We start from the raw sequence: 16,693 nt of genomic DNA on the forward strand, positions 1-16,693 counted from the left end.
CGGGGAGGCAGCACAGCTGTGGTAAAATCCCTCCCCACAGGCTGTAACTGCCTTTGGTGTTACATGCTTTATGCCAAGAAAGATGGCACCTTGCATGTTTCCTGGTGGACTCTTACAATTCTGAAAAGTAAATGGACATTACTGAATACAGAGGGGAAATTGAGGTTCAGAGAGGTTAAGTGACTTGCCCGGTGATATTCAGCTGGGAAGTAGACCAGTCTTCCTGCCAAAATAGGCTTCTTCAGAGCCTTCTCCTTTTCAGTGAATGGCAGTGCCATCTTTCCAGATGCTCACGTTAAACACCTTGCTGTGATTCTGTCCTGTATTTCTCTTGCATCCTTCTTTTCGTGCAGTACTGAATCCCTGTGGACCCAGCATCTATCACCTCTGCCGGGCCTGCCCTCTTCTAAGCCACTGAGACCAATGCCTTTCCATCTGGTCTCCCTGCTTCTGCCTGGGCTTCCCTAGAGTCAGTTCCCAACACACAGGCAGATAAATCAGACCGAACTCTTAACTGGAAATTCCATTTCATTCCTAATAAAAGCAGAAGTGTGTACAGGGGCTACAAGCTGGCCCTAACCCCCATTATTCCTCTGGCCTTCTCTGCCGTTATTGCCCACACTTGCTCCCTCTGCTTCAGTTACACTGGTTTCCTTGCTGTCTCTTGAATAGTCAGGGCCTTTGCACTTGCTATGCCCTCGGCCTGGAACACTCTTATCCTGGGGAACTGCATGATTTATTCTCTAACCTTCTTTGTGTCCTTGCTGAAATGATACCGTTTCAAAGCCTATCCCATGAAAAACCTTTCCCACTTCCTCCCCACACAGGATTCCTGGTTTCTGTACCTGCTTGCGTTTTCTTCATAGCACTATTCACAATCTGACATGCTGCATATTTTACTCATGTATTTGTTTATTGTCTGTCTCCTACTAGAATGTAAGCTGCATGAGGATATGACTTCTGTCTGTGTCATTCAGTACTGGGTCCCTAGTAACTCTCCCAGCACCTGCCACGTAGTAGATGGTCAATAAACCTCAGTGAGTGAATGAAGGGATTATTCAGTCTTAGGACTTGAAATCCACGCACGTCTGCTCTTTCCAGAGGCCCACCATGCTGCCGGTTAATATGTCTATGATTATATTGATAGAAAACACCTCACTTCAGGAAATAGCTGAAGAATGCATGTACAGGAGAGGACATTGGCCCTGATTTCTGAAATCCACTGGATTTGGATAGCCTATGATGACAAAGGCTAATTTTGTGATATAAAATTTTATCTGAATTCTAGAGGATGGGTTTCCCAGACATAGGGTGTCCTTGGGCTCTGGATGGCATATCTTTGGTCCTCAGCTTTCCTGTCTATAAAACATGCGAGTTGAGTAGACAATCATTACTCCTTTCACATCAAAAATGATATCCTTTGATCCGTTGAGTTAAATAAAACAACCTGATGCTTGTTTGTGTTGCCTGTTTCTGAATGTGTACCAAAGGCTCAAACTCCAGTAACCAGAACTAAGTTTTCTTTCTCTGGATTTTTTTATTTCCTCATATTCCTAGAAGTCATGTCCTGTACTCAGTTGCATTCAATATCCTTTGTTGACACAACTGAAGACAAAACTGCACTGAGTGCTAAGCTCTCCCTCAGTTTGAGTTCTGTTGTTTGATAAATTAGTTCTAAGAGAATAGTCCCTGTTGCCAATATTGGAGGTCACTACACTTCTGTGCACAGATGGTCACATCCACAGTCACCCTAACCAACAGACATTCCTGTTTGGCCGAGTTAATTTCACACAGAGGTCAATATTACAGGCTATCAGGAAATATCAGAAATCTACTGAAAATCTTCAGGCCGGAAATCTTAGGATCTGTGGGTTGCATGAGGTTCTAAGTTCAAAACTACCTGAAATGAAGGGATAAGTGTTAAGATACCAGTGTGGCTTGATCAACATTGGTGGGCTATTGCTTGTGATAGAAGATCAGAGGAAAGTGTATATGGGAAAAGAAATAGCTTTCAGCGTCCCACGTCTGCAGCCGCAAAGAGATTAAGGTATTCGAAATACTGAAAAATGTTTTAAATCTTGATGGACCTCTAATGGCTGTGATCCTGCTGCTTAAGATTTTTAATGATAAGAAACTCAGGTGTGTTTTAATGTCACAGTCACCACATTTTAGTAAGAACTGGTTGATTTCCCTTTATGTATGAGATGTGAAATTACTGTATGTTATTTTAATATGATTTTATAGATGGTCTTATGGATAGGACAGAATACCGAGAAGAGCTTATGCTTGAGCACCAACTCTCTTTCCCTCTCCACCCCCCCCAACATTTTATCTCAATGAAGTGCTACATACTTTTCATTTTATGCATTGATATGGGCTTAGTCTCTACTGAGTAAACTATCCTATAGGGATAGTAAAGGGTAAAAAAATGAAACACATATATGTCCTGTCCTCAGGAAGTTTACATTTTGTAGGCAGGAGAAAACAAAAAGCTAGAATTTATAGCAGCATGACACATATGCCAAAAACGTTGCAAGGGAGGTGCTGTGCACGGGGAACATTCTGGAGAGATTTCCTGGAGGAGGGGCTAGAAGAGGAGACAGAGGAATGCAGACGATTTAGATCAGGTCCCCTTATGCTGCGTGCTCCTCATTCCAAATGCACTTATGTGCAAGATGTCAGCTCACATGCAACTTTTCTGCACTCAGCCATCCTCTGTAACCAGGTTCATGCCCACAGTGTTAGTCCGTGGAAAAGAATGAGACTGGGTGACAGCCAGAACAAATGGAATCCTCTCGGGCAGGAAGCAAAATAGAGAGAGGAAATGAAGTGGCATAATCCCAGGAACTGCCAATGGGAAAGGGTGGGAGAGGACAACTGGCAAAGACGATGACGCGGTGTTCATTGTCAACTGGCCAGCCTTTCAGATGTCACCAGAGGACACCGCCACAATTAGCATGCAGCCAGACGCGCAGAGTGACTACACATTTTGGCTTGGTTGGCGGCAATAGTTGAGGCTTCAACAAAAGCAGTTTCAGTTGCAGATCTTGTGCCAGGCTTTCAGAGAAAGAATAAATTAGGCTGCTGTGACAAGCTGTTCCACTGCAGCGACAATAGTTTGGACTTCCAACACTGCCTGTCAACCAGGCCTCGAAATACATCTTCATTTGTTGCCGGGCAGTTGGGGAAGATGAGTCATTCCAGAACTTTATGACAGAGCAGAGGCCATGATTTTCGCCTTTCATGCAGGCACACCTGACCCCCAGCCCGCGTGCACCACAAGAAACTATTAGGATACCTAAGGTGTGGTAGAATCCTTTCGTTCATGTGCTGTGTGCATATTGTTTTGAGAACTGCAAAAAGACACAGGACGTCCCCTTCAGACACGCATGTCCGTCCTACAAGTGTTTACCGACCACCTCCTGGATGCCACACATTATGCCAGGTGATGGCTGAAAATGAGTGGCCAGGAGACCTGTGACTTTCATTCGGGTTGTTAACAGTGCAAGAGAAGGAGCATCAGCGATGCGTTCAGAAGGTCAGGAAAAGGAGGGGTGGTGCTTCTGAGAGAGTGAGAAACTACTGTGCCCATCCCCCTTGTTTCCATTGTAGGCACCGCCAGGTTCACAGCTGGTCAACAGTCAAGGAGCTGGTGGGAGACAGACGCCACTCCTTCCACATAAGAGCACAGCATTTTACCAGGTGATGGATTTGGGTGGTGTCATTCCAGCTTTGTACTGGGTTTTCAGGGCGGCTATAACCAATTACCACATCAGCTGTCTGGCGCGGGTCTCACTGGGTTAAGATCCACGTGTTGCTGACAAGGTGTGTTCCTTCTGGAGGCTCTCGGGGGAATCTGTTTTTTGCCTTTTCCAGATTCTAGGGGCCGCCCACATTCCTTGCTTCATGGTCCCCTTCCCTCTTCAAAGCCGAGAGCAGCGAGTTGCGTTCTCATCACATGACATCACTCTGACCTTTTTCTGCCTCCTTCCACGTTTAAGGACTCTTGTAATTGCACTGGGCTCACCTGGATAATCCAGGCTAATCTTCCTAATTTAAAGACAGCTGATTAGCAATCTTAATTCCATCTGCAACCTTAATTCCCTTTTGCCATGTGACCTAACATAGTCACAGGTTCTAGAGATTAGGATGTGGACCTTTGGCAGGCGTGGGGCATTATTCTGTCTACCACAAAAAAACTCATTCAGCTTCCAAAACCAATTGTGATCAGTTGGATAACAGCTAGGCATATGTACTCTGGGCTCAGGAGAGAGGAGAGTTAGCTGGTCTTTGCCAAGAGTGGCCTCATCTCACCATACCCAATGCATTTGAGGTTATTCCTTCAAGGAAAAAAGGATGAACAGCACGTTATAAGGGAGCAGTGCTTGCCTTATCATCAAAAGACTTGGAATTTGGTTTCTCTTCTGAAAACAAACTGCCTAGTCCTGTAGGCAAGTCATTGGACTTCTCTGGGCTTCCGTTTTGTCCTCTATAAAACGAAGGTAGTGGATCAGCTGTTCTCAAGTCCTCTTTCAGTTTCTCACTCTCCATAGCTCTTCATTAGGAAATGTCCTGAAAACGAGAAAGGCTGGCCTGTTGGAAATGCCCTGCCATCATGACAGCATCAAAATGCTAGAACAGTGTGCAAAAGGTTGTCTATATGGAACCCGGTGTCCGTACCCCTCCTGGGCCCAGCCCATCATCCTGCCCCTGATGACTATAATGCATGGTAGCCACCCACAGTCTTTTTTCCCTAAACTGGGAATTATGCCGAAAGAGTAATGCCAGCAAAGTAGGTGAATTAGAGATAAAATCATGGCTCTACAGTTGAGACACGGCATTAAGAAAATCGACTTGGAGATATATGAGGTCACATATAATTGAAAGTGAGCATTCTAGAGTGACTTGAGAAGGTTGAGTCAGCCTTTCAAAGTCTGTATTATGGGCAAGAAACCTGAGCCTAAAGAAATAATATGTATGTGGGTCATTAGACAGCCTCCTCCCTCAGACAAACTCCTCCCTCACTACCTTTTTTCCTTTAATCAAAGAGCCATGCATATGCAAGTAACCAGATCACCTCTTCTTCTCTCCTTTTTTCCCTTTAATCACAACAGAGAGGAAAGTTTCCAGCCTAGCATTAAATTAGGTCAACAGCTAACACAGCATGAGAAGAGACAGCAAGGACAGCAAGGGGTCTAGACACAGGAAGTAAACGACCCTGTGCAGGCAGCATCGATAAGCTGTTGAAGAGTGCACGGGCCCTATTAGGATTTAAAGTAATAAAAGACGAGAGGAACTACGGTTACCAGCAACTGATCCACATTCCTGCCTTAGAAAGGCGTTCGCTTCATTACTGGCTTCTAGTGCCTCGGTTTCTAGTGCCTCAAGTGAAATCCCTCGCGGTGACCTTTATCCCCCAGGGCTGCCCTAAAGAACACCTAGAATGTCACCTCTGTAGTTGCTCAAAGAGTACCTTTGGGTGGCCGCAGGCAGACCTGAGAGCATCACGTGTGACAGGTGCATGCAGCTGCATCCATTTGTGGAAAGCTATCGTTGATTCAGCTTGCAGAGAACCTTGAAAGGATTTTAGAAAAGGATCCTAGGAGAGCTGCCTTGGCCCCGGTATGTGCAGATAGATGTGGGATTTCATCAGGAGGGTGTATGGAAATGTGCCCGGCTGCAAAAGTGCAGGCATTCTCTGCTCAAGTATGGAGACGATTTGGAAACATTTACTGCTGCTGAACAGTGGCGTTTCCTCAGAATGAAACAGTGCTAATACTGGACGCGGACCATCCACAGAGTTGCTGGCAATGTCTGGATTGTTCCTGGACATCTGGGGGAGGGGATCATGGCTTCCCATGCCACACCCAGTTAGGAGTGTATCATAGAGTCATTTCCCTCAGGCAAACCTGCAGTAGTCAAGACGATGGGGTGGGAGTGGTTCCAGCACCAGTCCACGCTGGGTCCAGAAACATCTTTACCCATTGACCTAGGAAGTAGGATCATGCTCTGCTTGAGTCTATTAGTCTGACTTATCTCACCACCCACCAGTGTGATTGGAACTCAGGTGGGTGTCCGTGAACCCTCAAACCAAGACCTCCTCAGTGTTGCATTCAATGCTTGGGGGTTCTGCTCCCTGCATTGGTGACCATGTGATTAGGGCAGCTCAGCCTCCACCACTGGTACCACTCCACACCTTCCACTGCCTCCAAGACTGAACCCAAAGGCCACCATCTGGTCTCTTCAGGCCCGAGGCTTACCTGATGTGATGGGCAAAATAATGGTTCTCCACCATGTCCGTGTCTGAATGCCCAGAACCTGTGTATATGTTACCTTACATGGCAAAAAGGCCCTTGCACATGTAAGTTCAGCTCTTCAGGTAGGAAAATTACCCCAGATATCTGCCTGGGCCTCATGTCATCAATGGGGGGATAACAGGGGGTCAGAGGTCAGAGCAATGCTACCGCTGGCTTTGAAGAAGGAAGGAAGGAGTCACAAGCCAAGGAATGCAGACAGCCTTTAGAAGCTTAGAGAAGGAAGGAAATGAATTTTTGTCTAGAACCTCCAGAACGGACACAGTCTTGCCACCCATGTTAGACTTCTGACCTCCAGACCTGAACGAGAATAAACTTAGGCAACTTGAAGCCACTGAGTTTGTGCGGATTTATTACAGCAGCAAGAGAAGACTGTCTGCCTTGTTCTCTGCCTCAGAATTAACCACTTTATGGGTTCATTAAGGGAGCACATTCATTTCCTTCAGCAGAAGACTTACCCTCACCCACCACCATGGTTCCAACCATGGGCAGGTCAGCTTCTCTGCTATAGTATTTTGCTTTCATAATACAATTAACAAAATGTTTGTTTCTCTTGTGTGATGGTCAGATTTAGAGGGTCAGATTACTATTTCTACTATTCTAATTTTCTAAGTGTGTCTGTAGTGAGCATACATTTAATTTTCTGATGAAATGATGTAAAATTAAAAATGCTGAAGGAAAAGAGAAAGCCTTCCTTTCTGCAGTGCCTTCATCTGTGTTACCTCATCACGAATGAGAATGTGAGAGTCATCTGCCCAGATAGAAGGTAGAAGAAGGATAGGAGATCAATCTTCTAAGTGAAAGCAGTTAATTACCTCCTAGACCAGGAACAATGCACAAGAGTGAGTGTAGCCTGTAGATGTCCAGATTCTTATGAGTTTAATAAGGGCCCTGTGGTCGGCAGAATTCTAAGGGGCCCCCAAGGGCGTACCTGCCCTGCATAATCTCTGGGTCTATGAATATGATGGATTGTACTTCTAAGATTAAGTGTGTCATATGGCACAGACTTTATGACGGGGAGATTCCCTGGGTGGGCCTGATTTAATCACACGGAGCTTTAAAGGAGGAGAGTTTTCTCTGGCTAATAGCAAAAGAGGAAATCAGCCTAGAAGCACGAGGAGGAATTTTACTCCCATTGATGGATACATAGCGTATATTCGTGAAGTGCTGCTTCACTTCTTCTAAGTTCCACACATGAAGGTCTCTTGTACGTGTGTGTGTGTGTGTGTGTGTGTGTAGACAGAGTAAGAATGAGAGGCAGAGAGAGAGGGAGGGAGAGGTTATAAGGAATTGGCTCATGCAGTTACGGAGTCTGACAGGGCCCAAGATCTGCAGTATGAGTCAGCAAGCAAGAGACTCAGGAGAGCCAATGGTGTAGTTTCAGGCCAATGACTGGCAGGCCTAGGACCCAGGAAGAGCCAATGTTTCAGTTCAAGTCTGAAGGCAGGAAAAAAAAAAAAGAAAAAAAGAAAGAAAAAAAATGTCCTATTTCAAAGGCAGTCAGGCAGGAGGAACTACTTCTCATTTAGGGGACCATCGGCCTTTTTGTGCTAGTCAAGCCTTCAACTGTTTAAACAAGGCCCACCCACATTAGAGAGAGTGAAGGACTCTACTAGATCTGGCAATTTAAATATTAATCTCATCCAAAAATACCCTCACAGAAATACCCAAGTAACGTTTGACCAAACGTCTGGGTACCCCATAGCCCAGTCAACTTGATCCATAGAATAAACTGTCACGTCACGGTACCAAGAATGTGCACATGGGAGTCAAGTCTCAGCTTTGCCACACAGGCCAGCCATTTGTAACCTCAGGCTTCCCACATGTGAAGTGGGGATGATATATTTATCTCCCGGGACAGTTGTGAAAGCCAGCCGCTAATGCGGTTACTCCACAGATGCAGTGAGCACCAGCTTTAGGCCAGGTGCCGTTCCCCACACTGCAGTCAGAGTAATGGAGAGAGAGACCATGGCCTTGTGCTCATGGAGCTCACAGTGTAGTGAGAAGAGACAGATAAAAGCAAATCAATAATAATTGATTTAATCACTCAATGCCCATTATCAGATTATACATTCACTTGCATCCTGGGAAGGAGTTCTTATTTTCCTTTTAGAGATGCTGACACAGAAGTCACTTGCCTGAGACTTCTCTAGGACCAGGTGAGACTCAGCCCAGGTCTTCCGACTCTACGTCCTGTGCTCTTCATATAGTCAAATCCCCCCTCCGACAGAAAGCATAAGCCTGCAGTTCTCACATGCTTGCAAAACTCAAGTCAAGTACGTTATCTCGTGTGGACAAACAGTTATGGCTTTATATACTAAGAGTGTCTACTTGGGCAGATGTTTAGTTGATGACAATAAGTATGAGCATGACCCTAGTGGATTTGCTGAAAGTGATTGGTTACTATGAATACAGAGATAGTCCATTGGTGTATTAATGCAGAGAGTAAGTCATAGGTAGCAAGCTAGAAGTGGGAAGTTAAACAGGAGTCTTAGGACAAGAGAAACCACTGGGAACTAGTCACATTTCTTTTATGAGTTCCAATGATATCGAGATTCTACAACTAGAGTGATCAATGCAATAAAGAAAATAAGAGGAAGAGGTAGGATCAAGTGACTGAGGGAGGGGGCCTCTTTGTACAGGTTGGTCAGGCAGAGCTCCTGCCAAGAGGCAGATATGCACAAATCCGCAGGAAGCCCGTTGTAGGAGAGAGAATGCGAGGGGGGGGGGCGAAGGCCCTGAGGCGGAGAGTGGGCTTGGTGTGCTTGAGAAACAGGATGAAGAAGGCCTGGAGGCTGACGAGCAAGAGGGACGTGGTAACCCATGTGTCTAGAAAGGTAGAGAAGAGCCAGATCCTGCAGGGCCTTGTAGCCCACACTGAAGGACTTGAATTTTATGCAGAGCATGGGGGAGGCCATTGGAAAAAAATTTTTTTTATTATGATATGTTAGTCACCATATAGTATATCATTAGCTTTTGAAAATTTTAAGCAGGACTGAAATGATCTCATTTGTGTGGTTTGGATTTTTTTTTTTTTAATCACTGTGGCTGCTATAAAGGTATCATGACTATAGGGCACTTCTAGACCTTGAACTCTTCAGACATTACTGTGCACGGGTTCATTCACGTATTCCAGACTTGAGATGGACAAGGAAGGGAACATCAGTATGAGGAAAAAACTTCTAGGATCCTGGCTACAGTGTAGATCTTTGTGTTGTGGCATCCACAGAGGAGACTGTGATGACAGTACAGTCCCCTGATTGTCACTTCTCCCTGTCAAGCATATTTGACCTTCATATGACCCTTTCCACCGCTTGATGACAGGGTAGCAGTAGGTTGGCACTGATTACTTTTCAGGTCACTGTGACAGATAGTCAATGTGTTACCCTTTTCAGGTAACAGGGTTCCTTAAACCATTGGAAATGCCCAAATTTCCAAAAAGCCCTTAATATGTGGGATTTCTAAGTCTGCAGCACATTTCTAGGAGAAGAGGCTGGAAGACAGGATGGTAAAAATGGGCCTTGATGGCTACCTGCTCTGCAAGTGCCTCTGCTCCCCTCGGTTTAAGACATGAGCCAAAATCCCCCTTTAGCTTGTAGAATAACAGGTATATTATATATGTGTAATTTTATAAGTCAAAAATTGTCCTTCAAAAGACACTAGAGGACTCAGTTCTTGCAAGACTCTTCTTTTATTCTCGTGTCTTTGCTTCTTAAGTTTGCCATATACTGAGAGTTATTCTATAATACTACGGGACGAAAGGAATCTACTGCCAAAAATAGACTTTATAGTCACCCAGGTGCAGCCTCTAATACTAGGAGAAGTTGGCGAGGGGGCTGCCCCCCCCCCCCGGGGGGTGATAAGCAGGGAAGAAGGTCGTAGTGGTCTGGTTGGCATGGAAGTGGAATCACCCCAGAGGTCTGCCAGAGTCTGCCAAGTCAACGCACATAGGTGACATTGCAAGCTGGGGAGACGTCAGAGTCATAATCCGGGGAGACTGGCTCGTGTGGGGAGCTGAAGGCACAAGGCCAGTATGTAATGGTGGATGGCGGTAGGGTTGCTGGCCGAGGAGATTTCGAGAATGGAGTGAGGCTTGAGGGAAAGAAGTCCAGGCACTCTTGAAGGCTGGGGGTTTGAAGAAGTGTGGGCAAGAGAGTTTGGCAGGAGGACAGCTCCTTGAAGGGGCTGCATCAGTCATAGTGTCTGACCCTGCCAACAATGTCTGGAGAAGACAGCATTTTAAAGGGAGATGGTTTCCCTGGTTTTTCTTACTCTGGGCACCTGAATCTTGATTCTAAAACTAAGCTAAGGTCCAGTTGGCCTAAGTATTTATAAATGCCAATATCTAGGGGAGCCCTTGAAATGGCAATTACTATGAAGATGGCAAAGGGCCTGGATGAGCCACTGAACCCACGTTTGACACGAGGATTATAACCAATGTATACACAACAAATTAGAAAGGATTATACAGCGGGGTTTTCTGATATCAGTCTTTAAACTCTCCCTACCAGGGAATTGGTGTTAACCCTCAATCAGCAGCTCTGGGAATCAAGTGTGGATCTCCATGTTTGTCTCTCCTTCACTGTCTGGTGATTGCTTTCCACCGGCTTGATCTGGAAAGTGACGGCTGATTCCAGATCTCTTAACCTGTATGCTCTCCCTCTGTATTTTCTTTGGCTCCCACATTCTCCCTGTGGGCTTAGCATTTTTCTGTTTTGTCGCTGTGGTGTTGAAAGGCTGTTGTCAGGAGGAGTGCTTTCCTGCTTAGGACCCAATCTGTTGATGAACTGCCCATTTCACAGAAGCATGAATGCTGTGCGGCTTCCCGGGCAACCCAGCTAAGTAGTATCCCCGTCCCCCCGCTGCCCTCCCCCTCTTGGCAAAAACTCCTCAGGACACCATGGTTTAATTGCTCAGTGCCCAATACATAGAAGTTATACACTTACTTGCAACCTGGGAAGTAGTTACTACTCCCCTTTTACAAATGCTAAAGCAGAGGTCACTTGCTGCTACTAAGGGTCAAAGGTGAGACTCAGTCCAGGTGGTCTGACTCCATGTCCGGCATCCTTCATGCAGCCAGGGCCCCTCCCGACAGAAGACGTAAGCCCGCCGTTGTCACACACTTACAAAACTGAAGGAGAGTGCACTCTCTCCCGTGGACAGATGGCTGTGACTTTATATACTAAGCAAACCTATTCAGGCAGATGCTTAGGTGATGACAAGAAGTGTAAACATGACCCTCATTAATGGATCTGCTGAAAGTTTTTGGTTACTCCTTGTCAGAACTGTTGTTTTGCCTGTCACTCCTCAGATTGGAGACAAAAAGAGAAAAATAAGCATGAAGAAAACTGGCGTTTAAAATGTGTTCGTTCTTCACCATTCAGCCCAATGGAAACTTTTCATTCAAAAAAGAACGAACTTTTCATTTTGGTGTGGGGAACCACGAATAAGGAAGAAGGAATAGAGACATGCGAGGAAGGTCAAGCTCTCGTGAAAGCAAAAGGACAAAGAGGAAGTGACTCCTTGCTAGGACTTGGGCTGCCCTGTGAAGGCTGCTTGGACTGACCTCGGGGTAGTCACACCCAGTCTGCCAGAGGCACCCCCCCTCCCCTGTTTGGGCTCGTTCTCACAAAGACAGCATCACCGCCCCCCCCCCCCATGCACCCGCAAGGGGTTCAGGCCGCTCTCAGGCTGCCCTCTGCCTTCCCAGAGCCTCCCTGTGCCTTTCTTCCTGCCAGGGCGGCTGGTGGTCAGGTTTCCTTCCGACCTTCCGCAGACCGGCTTCCTCCCCAGCTCCAGGCCTTTCTACAGCTTCCGTGTGAGGTGTTTCAGAAGCCCCTTTAAACTGATCCTTGATCAAGTCTCAGACTTCAAAAAGTTCTAGGACTGGCAGGACCCCCTCTTCTAGCTGGCAGCTGGGTGGGGGTTGATTTGCAGATTGCCACATCAGTGTCGCTTATGTAGCTGCCGGAGCCAGGGGGACACCAGGCAGGTAGTGGGAGAAAATCTGCCTGGTTAGAAACGGGGCCTCATCGGGGTCTCACGGGAACCTTCAGTTTGCCCCGATCTCAGCAGGTCCTCCCACTAGTTAATGAAAGCAACTACTCCCACCAGCGAAACCTTCAGGGCTGGGTTCAACCATTGGCAGCTGCCAAAGGGGAGGAAGGTTTAAATCTGGGTTCTTTCAAATTCAGACTCTGGGGAGCAGGCACCCTCAAGGCAGAAGACAGAGAAAAGCAGTTGGGGTGAATTTTGCTCCCTACTTTTCCTCTCCCCGGATGGCCACCACCCTGCCTCTCGGCTCTACCCCTCTGCTCTCCTGCGGGCGCTCCAGCTCTCACTCTCCCTGTCCTGGTCTGCCCTGGCCAGGCTGCAGCCAGATCCTTCTCACTCATCTCCCAGCCTCCAATTTTCAATTCCTCATTCCCTGCATCCCTAAATCCAAACCCTTTGCGTGGTGCTCTCCCTGACCCCTCGGTGTCACTCTCCACACTGTGTCCTTCCACGAGCCTGGTAGGTGAGCCACAGCGGACAGATGCCTGTCTCTCATGTACTCTGTCAACTTGGCTCAAGTCCGCCTCCGACAGGCCTTGGTAAGAGTTCATTGTTCTCTTCCAATGCCACTGAAGCACTGTATGGCTTTTCTTTCCGCCCGATTTAAAGTTCTTAAGATCTGCATTGTGTCCTAGCTCCTCTCTGAAACCTCACAGTACCTGACGGAATTCTCGGAATACACTGAGAAAAGTGTTTGTTGAATTGAGAACGGCAGAGCAACCTTCCTGATGAGCTAGAGAGAGAGAGCTAGAAAGGAGGAGCAGATGCTCTGTCCTACAGATGTGACGGGCAAGGCTGACCGAAACCCTGCTGTAAGCAATACCCTTTTAGGACTCATCCCTTCTGCGTGGCAGGTGTGTGGCCGAGGGGAGTCCTCGCCGAGTCCTCGCTGAGTTCATCAGCAGTACTGACTGAGTGCCGTGTGTAGGGGCTGGGCATGCGCACCATAGAAAGCTGCCAAAGGAAGAGTAGGTGCGTTTTGTTTATTTAACCCTCGGAGCTGGTCCTTTTTTCAATGATTTTCATCTAAGGCCCCAAAGTGCCTTCTATTGTTAACTCTGAACTAGTTGTACATGAATGTCCAGCCGTGTAACAGACACACACACACACACGCTGGTATATGTGCATATATGTATGCATGTGTGTGCACATAGTATGCCCCAGTGTGTGTTTCGAAATCCAGCGCAAAGTAGTGCATTCCAGAGGAAGCCGGGTCTAAGAGACGTGAGCACAGGAACGTGATCGAACCCACTGCTTCAGAGCAGCAGGAGTCAGTCTTGGACCAAAGAGGCGATGGCTGGAGATCCTCCCACCCGATGTGGGGCCTGCTCTCCCCAGTTTATTGGTTCTTCCTGACAGTGTGGAATAAAGTTAATCCCTACCAGGGCCTCAAGCGTTGGAGTTAGTGAATTTATATTCAAGTCGCAAGCACAGATTTGACCTCTGCTCCTCCCTCTTCTGGCACAGTGGCTGCAACCTGCATCTCAGCTGTCACCTCGGCTGTCACAACACTTCACTTTCCCTGACCACAGGAACAGAGGAGGAGGGACACCTGCATCATCCGCAGCCAGGGAAAGGGGAGAAGTGGAGACTCTAGGCCCACAGAAGGAAGGCTGACACAGGGCAAGTAGGACGGTGGAATTAAAAATGACTTAGGAATCCCATGTACTTAGAATTATCCATATCTATGGACCAGACAGGAGGGAGCTGGCCCTGGTCATGGAACAAACCGTTCTTTTCCTGTGTTGGGTTTACTTACATTTCCTATCAGACTGTTTTAACAGTGCCCTCTACAGGCTATTTCTAAAACTACAGTGCCCTGCTGGCCTGCCTTCCCTCCATCCTCCCCTTGTTTAGGATTTCCCGGGCAGGATGGGCAATATGTTACGGATTTGTAGCTTCTTAAAAGCTTAGGAGTGAGCCCTCCCATTCCACTGGACGGAGGGACTATCACCCTCACAAGAGATATCTTTGTAAAGATCTCACTTCAAATCCTGACTTGGGAAGAGAGGCCCAGACCTGTCCTGGAAGACATCATTCAGGAACCTTGACATGGGCTGTTGAACTGAGAACAGTGTAGCGTTTTCTGAACACGTTCTTTTGCTGACAGCTTTCAGTCTTCTATGAAATGCTCTCTCTCGTATCCTTAGAGCACACTGGTTTTTCTCCGGTGATATTTTTATTGTGGTTATTCTGCATCTGTCAGAATTTCATCCCTTTTAAACTCATCTTTTGCGGAAGAAAAAAAAAATCATTCTGGGCTTGTGAGTTTCTTTTACTCCTCTTAAAGGGACCCTAAACAAAGACCTGCATAGAGTTACACTAAACAGGTGTTTTCTTACTAGATATTTCCATCAGAACCCCCATCCTCCCATTCATCTATTTTGGTTCATTCTGAGCCACGATCATGTAACAAGTTTGAGAAAATTGTGTTTTTACCCCCTATTATTATTCCCGATCCCTCTGCATGTTGAAGATTACTGAGGCAGCACAGAAAAGCAGTCAAGCGACAGATGAGGCCTATTTACAGAAACTCTGGAGCTGGTGTATGCGTTCCTCACATTGTGATTGGGGGAAGGCTTTGAACGTTTCTTCTGATGGGCTAGAGTTTGGCTTTTATTCTCTCTCCCTGCCCCTTCCATAGAAACAGAATCACATGGATTCTCGTAATCAACAGACCTGATTTACCCTGCCAGAGAATGCACTGCTCAATCTTTTGGGGTGTAAATGAACTCCTCGGGGATCCCAGCATTGCGCTGCGTGGATAAGCCAATGTGAACCAAGTGGTCCAAGTCCTCATTCAATTCCAACAGTTGAGGTGTATATGCTATACCCAGTAGTGGGTTCATTTCATTATTTGGGAGTACAGACCCAAAGAAAATGAAGATCAGACACGCACTAATTAGCCAAGGGTCTGTGAACTTCTTCTGTAAAGGGCCAGGTAAGGATTTTCAGCTCGTGACCCATATGCCGTCTCTGCCGCAACCACTCAGCTCTGCTGTTGTGCAGCAAAAGCAGCCACAGACAATAGCAAACACATGGGCAAGGCTGAATGCCACTAAACCTACTGGTGAAAACAGGGGGCAGCCTGGATTTGACCTGGAAGCCCTTATTTGCCAGCCACCTGCTCAGCAGGGCCCCTAGTGGCAGATAGGCAGGGAGACCCCCCAGCGTGACAGTGCCCGGCTGAGGGAGCCAGTGGGACCTGAAATCCAACCCAAGCCCTGCCTCTCCCTACCTCCTACCGCAAGGGGCACTTGTAATTCGCACGACGGTCCTGTCTGCTTCTAGGCTGCGTCCAACCAGGAGCACCTTCCCTAATGTATTAGTCAGGACTACAGAAAAACAAAACTGATAAAACGTGTATACGCAGAAAGAGATCTACTGTAAGGAATTGGCTTGCACAATTATAGAGGTAGGCAAGTCCCAGGATCTGCAATGTGAGGCAGCAAGCTAGAGACCCAGGATAGTTGATGTGTAGTTCCCATCCAAGTCCAAAAGCCCAAGAACCAGGAGAGCTGATGTTTCCATTCCAGTCTGAAGGCTGGCAGACTTGAGACCCAGGAGGAGCCGGTGTTTTGTTTTGAGTTTGAAAGGAGGAAAAATTCCCTCTTACTCGCAGGGGTAATTCTCGTAATCAACAGACCTGATTTACCCTGCCAGAGAACGCACTGCTCAATCTTTTGGGGTGTAAATGAACTCCTCTGGGATATCGGTCTTTCTGTTCTATCAGGCCTTCAGCCGATTGGAAGAGGCCCACCTACCTTGGGGAGGGCAATCTGCTTTGCTCAATTTACTGAGTCAAGTGTTAATCTCATCCAGAAACACCCTCCCAGAATAACGTTTCTCCAGATTTCTAGGCACTTCAGGGCCTTGTCAAGTTGACCCATAAAATTACCCATCATACCTAATTAGCAAAAAAGATGCCAAAGGCGCTAACAGTGGTGCTGAGTACTTTGCATTCTTTGGCGGGCTTTATTCTCAGAAGTAGGATCTTACTACATCTGTTTTAGTATCCATGTTACTCTTTGTAGACACAAATACTGTCCAAAGAGTAAAGGAGCAAGTGCCATTGTTAAACCCATTCATTCCCTCACCCTGATGGAGGGTCTAAAGAGAATGGAGGGACAGAAGATTAAGCACAGCAGACTCTGGGCTCAGGAAGCAGGAGCTGTTCCCTCTCATAGTACCACACATGGTCCCCCTTATCCTTGCCTCTATTTCTTCATTTTCTCACCCATTTCTTTTCTTTTCTTTTTTTTTAAGATTTTATTTATTTGTCAGAGAGAGCGAGAGGGTGCAGAAGCAGAGGGAGCGGCAGGCAG

At 46.8% G+C, this 16,693-nt stretch overlaps 1 protein-coding gene across 14 annotated transcripts in view; it reads left to right on the plus strand.

Annotated features, from left to right (window-relative positions):
- The window catches only part of RGS6 (regulator of G protein signaling 6), a 554,007-nt gene that overhangs the window by 310,819 nt on the left and 226,495 nt on the right, over positions 1 to 16,693 (plus strand). The window lies entirely within an intron of this gene.

Source organism: Ursus americanus, chromosome 26 (genome assembly GCF_024610735.1).
Source record: "Ursus americanus isolate L20-20 chromosome 26, mUrsAme1.1.p, whole genome shotgun sequence".
Lineage (NCBI taxonomy): Eukaryota > Metazoa > Chordata > Mammalia > Carnivora > Ursidae > Ursus > Ursus americanus.